We start from the raw sequence: 7,218 nt of genomic DNA on the forward strand, positions 1-7,218 counted from the left end.
GGCTGCAGCGTGAGCATCCTCCGTGGGGCCACCGGCCGCCCGTCCTGGGCTGGCGTCCCCGTCCTTCCGGTTCTGCTCAGATGCAGCCGGCGCGTCACGCGTATCAGTTTAAGATGCACCGCGTGATACGGACACGTGTGTACGTGGCGAGATGATTATGTCAAATGCAGTTAACGTCACATAGGTGCACATTTTTCTCTTGCGACGAGGATTTTTAACGTCTACGCTTAGCAGCTCTGCAGTACGGACGTGGCAGCGTTCACCACAGTCAGCAGGCTGCACCCCCTCCCCCAGACCTGAGTACCTCGGGATCCCGTCACCCGCTGCCTCCGCCCCCCACCCTGGTGACAGCCGCCCTACTCTCTCGATGAGCTCAGCCTTTCTTTTCAGACGTCACATGTGAGACCACACAGTGCTTGTCTCTGAGCTTTCCTCCGACTCGGTGGCTTTGCTACCACAAAAGGCTCCGCACACCCTACTGTCCTTATCTGTGCACCTTGGGACATCAGTTCTACTAATCCGAGCCATCTGCGTTTCCTATGTGCCTTTCAGTGGTGGATAGATTGGAATTGTTACGGAGGCCCGCTATTCGCTAGGCTCCGCGCTCAGCCCCGGAGGTACCAGCTCTGTAGTACTGGGCCTCAGGCTCTTTATCTGTGAAATATGTAGTAATAGTATCTAATTTTGAGGGTGGCTGTGAAGACGGCGTAAGTGGATGCACGAGCCTGAGCAAGGGGAACGGGAGTGTCTGTCGCAGGCTGTCGTTACCAGCAGTGACACAGACGGGCGCGAGACAAGTAGACTGTCAGTTACTTATCACTTAGCAACTGTTTACCAAGCCCTCTCGTTAGTCTGTCCATCGACAGAAGAGTTTCGTTTAGATCTGTGTTAAGCAAAGGTAGCATGTTACCAGTTTGGAGATAACGCTTTTTATTTTGCCCTGCATTTGCACACTTTCAAAAACTCCGTATGTGTGCTCTGTTTGGCTCTCAGCAAGTTCAGTCATAGGAACTGAAATTTGGAAAAGTCCTAATGAACTTTAGAGAGAAAGTACTAACACAATTGGGTTTCTTTGTTTGGGGGACACATTCGGTGTTGAATTCGTTATAAATAAGTTGCATCCATTTCCGTGGGGGTCCGAATAAGAATGAGTGTCCAGCCCGGGATGGGGAGGAGGGACAGGCAGGCACGTTTGAGTCTTGCTTTGACACTGTGCCCCACGTGGCTTTGGCTGCAGATACCTTGAGTGAGGATGGAGAGAGGGCATCAAGAACGGCTTTGGGGTGGGTGGGGAACCCCTCCCCCGAAGGGGCAGGTGCTCCATCCCCCTGGGGAGTCCGGGCACGCAGCTGCGGTCCTTGCGTGCTTCCGGTCACGCCCTTCACTCTCCAGATTGTTCCAGCTGTGAACAGTAGGTTACGAATCGCCCCTGCCTCCACCCAGGGAAGGGACCTCAGCGCGCGGTTTTTATGGGAAGAGATCATGAGTTCAGTTTTAGGCACAACGGGAGAGCTGCCTACTGTGTCCAGGTGGATGTAACCCGGGGGGGGGGGTCCGTCTGGAAGTCACGAGTGTGTAGTTGGCTGCTGAAACCTGGGGTCTGCACGACGTCACGCAGAGACGCCAGATCGAGTGAAGAGCATTGTGCCCGCGGCATCGTTTGCCTCTCGGGGTCCGCGGGAAGGTGGACGGGCCCTCTGCCGGGACACGTGACGGTGACCCCGCAGTGCTCAGTGCCACAGTTTTCAGGTCGCTCCTCTCTGTGGCGTGGACGCGAACCCACGGTGTTTTCACGGGGAAAGCGGTGGCTTCAAGCCGAAGCTTCAGAGAATCCGATGACCCCCCCTTCCAGGATTTTCAAAATGTATTTAAATCCAGATTAGTTTTGGATAATCATGTTTTCTTATGCTAAAGATATGTCTACATATCTGAATTTCCTTTCCTATGCAGGTTGGAATAATTGAACTATCTATGTCAGTAAAGGAAGCCGGTGTTCGTTTGTCTAAACCTTTACTTGGGAGCGCGGAGGCTGAGACTCCGGGGGAGCAGCCCCCTAGTCTGAGACGGCACAGCCGCCTTGCTCCTCCGCGGGATCGACACACGGCTGTTCCTTTCATGGCACAGGTGGCCCCTCACGTAAGAAGAGTTATTTCCTTTGGCAGCCGTCCCGTGGCTACTGCCACAGGGCGTGGAACACTAGGTTATTCAGCGTGTCGGTGGGTAGCTGGGACCGCAGTTAATCGGAGAGCGGACTAAGGGCCTAGAGTTTCCAGAGAAGCGTCACGGTATTTCGCGTAACAGGGGCGGGGCCAAGGGCGTCGCGGGTTTAATTCAGGAGCCCAGTGGCGTTGTCAAGGGTTCCCATGCCGGCCATCCCTTTCTGTTCCACTGTTCCGGGCCACGATAATGTCATCCTCAGGTCACGAAACGGACGCGACACAGTCAGTTCAATGAAATGAGGCTCTCTTTCTTAGAAAGAGAAGATCAAAATTAGTAGAAGTATTCTAGAATGTCCACAGATGACTTCCTTTTCGTTCCGATTGAGTAAAATGTCCCTGGTCCACCCCTCCAGGAGCCCGAGGAAAGAAGCAGCTGGAAACCAGAGGCAGGGCTGGTGGGCAGGAGCACCCGAGACATCCACCCTGGACGGACGAGCAAACGTCAAAGACGGTTTTCAGTTACCACCAGATTCACCTTTTGCTTGTCACGTGTTTCAGATCCCGTTACTTCCCCGTTTCACCAGAGGCCAGTGGGCTAAAACTAGTTAAAGCTCGCGAAGTGTGTTCTTTGACATTTTGACGTTGATTTTTAAACTTGACCCAGCTGTGAAATGAGAGCGGACTAAGGGCCTAGAGTTTCCAGAGAAGCGTCACGTTGTTTCGCGTATCAGGGGCGGGGCCAGGTAATGGGCTTCAGCGGGTTGGGTTTACGCATTTCTCTTCTCTCGTTTTGGAGAGAAAAACTTTTCTCTCCAGCATCCGTCCACATTCGCATAGATGTCTGTAGAGATTCCATGCAAATGCCGTGGATGCCGAGCGCTCAGCAAGGAACAAGTTAAATCTCCTGAACCTTGTGCTGCTCCAGGAACTTCTCTGCCTGCTTCGTTTGGGTGAAATCTCCCGAGATGCAATGAGGCATTCCGGGCCGACGCCCGCACTGCCATCGCCCTTCCTGGGACACCACTTAGACACCTGAAGGCATCTCAATTAAGCGGAATTACCGTCCAAATTAAGCAGCAGTCTTCACCATTAGGTGCAATTAGGTCTCCTTTGACTCTTTGGGAGACATTCCAAATGGGGGGGTTTCTCGATTAAGGTCCTGGCGATGGAGGTTTGTGACACGGTGAGCTTGGGAGCAAAGAACAGCCACCTCAGGTCCCGAGACAGTGACTCTTGCTGGAAGGAGGAGCGGAGAATTCTGGATGGGAAACGTTCCCGCCCCTCCGTTCGCATGTTTGACTTGCTTCGCAAACTTAAAAAGAGACCGGAAAGCAAACCCCATCTCCAAAGTTAACTGAGGAGCAGTTATTAAAGTGCTCTTTGGTTGAAAGATCAACCCTTTCATGATGATCTATGCTCTTTCCTGGTCTTATTTCTGCTCCAGCTGTCATATAACCAAGTGGCAAGTGGCCATGGATGCCAACTGTCAACGTCAAATTGCTCACGCAGAATAATTCCTGCAGGAAGCTCAGCGCGTCTCAGGAATGCATGTTCTAATTTATAATATTGCGAAATGCCAAGTGAAAAGGAATACTTGAAATCCATTCATTTACATATATATTATTCTTAATATATAAGACATATTATGTGACTATATTATCTTAATATATGTTATAGAATGATGTGCACATTAATATCATATAAGGAGAACCCGCTTCATAGGCAGAAAGGTCAGAGAGGACGGCTCCTCAAGATCATTGGGCTCGCGGAGAAGCAGACTTCCAGATCCACGGGTACCGTTGCTCCTGCCACGGGGGAGTCAATAAAAATGACCACAGCAGGAAGACGCTTGCTGACGTATTTCATCCTAGACGCCGTCAGCGACCCATCTTTTCTCAGCTAAAACTCTTAATGGATTCTGCATCCTGTTCCTAAGGAAGTCACCGAAGGTGGCGAGCTACAGGTTACGGGAATTACGAGCAGACGCTCTCGAGGTTTGTCCCTGGGGTTTCTGTTGAGAAAATTGGACACGTCGTGGACAGCAGTGTTCTCTGGACTCCTTTCGTACATGGCCGTGTGTGCGCGTCTGTTTCAGATTCATTCTGTGGCGATAGGATTTTAATCCCTAATTTTAATGAGAGCTCCTCAGAGAGTATTGTAGCTGGCGCTAAATTCTGAAGATTTAAATGATTTGAACACTTGAATTTCGTCCTAGTCCCTCCTGTAACACGATATCACAGCCCGGGGGCCTTAGACACAGTGGGAGTGTCTTCCTCAGTTCCAGAAGCCGGGAGTCTGAGATCGGGGTGCCACGAGCCAGGGCGCTGGGGAGAGCCCCTCCTGGCTGTAGACAGCCTTCTCTCCGTGCTCACTTGACGGAGGGCTCGGGGCGCTCCGGGGTCCCCTATGTGAGAGCACGAAGGCCCTCGTGGGGCTCCAGCCTCCGGCCCTAATCGCCGCCCAGAGGACCCGCCTCCTGACCCCTTCACGTCGGGGTGCGGAATTTGCAACGTAGGAACATTCAGAAGGTAACATACTTTTAAATAAATAAATGCTCAAAACTTCATAAAATTGTTTCCTTGGGCAAGCGACTATCAGCACCTAGATAACCCTCGTAAACACCTGCACATGCCTCTCCATCCGCCCTCGTGCATTCCGTAGAGTGCAGGTCTCAAGCTAGTTTAAAACGGGATAAGCGCATACTCAGAGACATACGATGCTGCGGCCACCTCCTACCTGTCCACCCCTCCAAAGCATCACCTGTCCCCGCAACACGTGTGCGCTGGCACGTGGAATCGGCGTGATCGAGGCCTGGACACGCTGGGAAATATGCTGCCCCTGCGTGCATGAGCCGAGGAGTGTCAGAGCATGCCCTCTGCACGGAGGGGACAGCGTCCCTGGACACGCAGGGCCAGGGCATGGGGGGGACACCCTCTGCACGGAGGGGACAGCGTCCCTGCGGAGCATGCCCTCTGCATGGAGGGGACAGCATCCCTGGACACGCAGGGCCAGGGCGTGGGAGGGACACCCTCTGCACGGAGGGGACAGCGTCCCTGGACACGCAGGGCCAGGGCGTGGGGGTTTCAGGGAGGAGCCCGGTCCTGGGAGCGGCGAGGGGCTCAGCGGGGAGCGGGGTGAGGACAGAGTGTGCGTAGCCCCTGCACCGTCATAGCCTTGCACGTTGCTGGGGGTGTTGCTGGGTCCTGACTTGGGAACCAGAGCTGACGCCAGAGCAGGGAGGCCGCGTGGGCATTTCCGGCGACTCCTCCAGTCCTTTAGGAGCAAGGGTAGTGGGGCGGCCCCTGCAGATGGGTAGGATCTGCCCCGAGGTGACAAAGGCCACCTGCTTTGTTGGCCGAGCACCTACAGAGGAGAGCGCAGGGGCCTCCAGCGCTGGACTCGAGGGAGTCGGCCCCCTCCATGCCTCTCCCCAGCCGTGTGGTGGACGCCCAGCGCCCAGGAGCTCGTTGCTGCTGTCTCTCCTCATGGCGCCGACTGTGCGTCCCCGGAGCGCCTGGGGCATCGGCTGCCACGCGTCCTGCTCCTGCCCCACCTCCTCTTTCGTACTGTCGTTGAGTGGATTAAAAAATATACACACAGGACCCTGAAGGACAGGGGAAGTTTCCCGTTTATGCTGATGGAAACGGTGCCAGCGTGGGGTGCCGAGGACAGCAACGGCCTGTGGTGTGTGTCTCAGCGTCAGGGCGCGGAATCCCGGGGCGCAGGGCTGCGGGCTGGTTGCAAAGGTGACCGGAGCCTAAATCAAGACAAAGGCGTCAGGATCGGAGAGAAAAAAAGCGGTTTGGGGAGATATTTAAGGGGTAGGTAGTCACAACGATTTACGCGTTTACGTTATGCCTCTAGCAAACACCTCTCGATACCTAAAGAAAAATCAGAACAGTTGCTTTAAATGCAACGCTTATAAGACAATACAACTGCTTATCAGATTTCTTTTTAGGGAAGAAGCATTAACTTTTAAACTATTCAGTGGAGTTTTTCCATAATTTTAAGTCACAGGCACACAGATTCAGAAAAGGCAATCATTTGTATTCAAATTATTTTAAAGTTAAGGTAGAGCTAAATATTATCTATAATAGCTGAAGATGTTTCAAAACGGAAGGTAAACAGTTGAGTAGACATCGTGAGCCTTCAGGAGCCCCGCAGACGCCGCAGAAGCAGAAGCAGAAGCCAGTCGCAGGGCTGTTGGAACACGGCCTACGCGCCACCCTCGGTCCCGTCATGGCCCCTTCAGCCCCGAAGCCGTGGGGTGCGCTCAGAGGCCCAGGCTCGCTTCTCACGTGGCAGTGGACGCGCCGGCGTGAGTCAGGCCCTGGCCAGCGTGGACCCCGCACGTTACGCCCAGCAGGCTTCTCGGCCGTCCGCATCGATCAGAGGTTATCGATTCCTGATCTCGTCCTCGTCAGCTCTCCAGTTCGCTCACCTTCCCGCGCCAGCCCTGTGACCGGCAGCGTCCCCCACGGTCACCACTTCACGCGTGCGACTTTCTCCGCGCGTCGCGTCGGGCCGCTGTGACCGCCCTTCCGCACGTCTCTGCGCTCGCCCTCCCCGGCGTCCGCTCCGGGCCCTGACCCGGCGTCCGCCTTCTGTCCTTTCTGCTAAGTCGATCTGCTGGTGATGCTCCGATTCCTGACTTGTTAGACAAGGCTTGCCTGTTTCACTGCCTCTTCTGGGTACGCAGAATCGCAGAATAGAATAGAAGAAGGTCCATGTCTTATTTGCTGGCATTTTAAGCTTACACGTGAATTGCACACACGTGCACACGCGTGTTCCGTGCATGCACACAGACACATCACGCATGGAGACAGCGTACCGGGGATGACTAATCGGTCAGTAGCGGGCAGAGTACAGTGACGGGACAAACAGTGACCGCGGAGGCGCCGGGAAAACTGGCCAACCGCTCGGCTCAGAAGGGCGCAGTCGAGCCCCGGGCGGCAGTGTCCTGACGGAGAAGCAGCATCGAGAAATCACGGACCGAGGGTGTGTAGACCTTTGTAAAAGAAAGAAAACTGTAAAACGTGTTTCAGCCCGGCCACCCGGA

At 54.3% G+C, this 7,218-nt stretch overlaps 1 protein-coding gene across 1 annotated transcript in view; it reads left to right on the forward strand.

Moving 5' to 3' along the window:
• Nucleotides 1–7,218, forward strand: part of CSMD1 (CUB and Sushi multiple domains 1) — a 1,232,804-nt gene that overhangs the window by 920,615 nt on the left and 304,971 nt on the right. The gene's annotated exons all lie outside the window — the stretch shown is intronic.

Source organism: Pteropus alecto, unplaced genomic scaffold, assembly GCF_000325575.1.
Source record: "Pteropus alecto unplaced genomic scaffold, ASM32557v1 scaffold35, whole genome shotgun sequence".
NCBI classification, from domain to species: domain Eukaryota; kingdom Metazoa; phylum Chordata; class Mammalia; order Chiroptera; family Pteropodidae; genus Pteropus; species Pteropus alecto.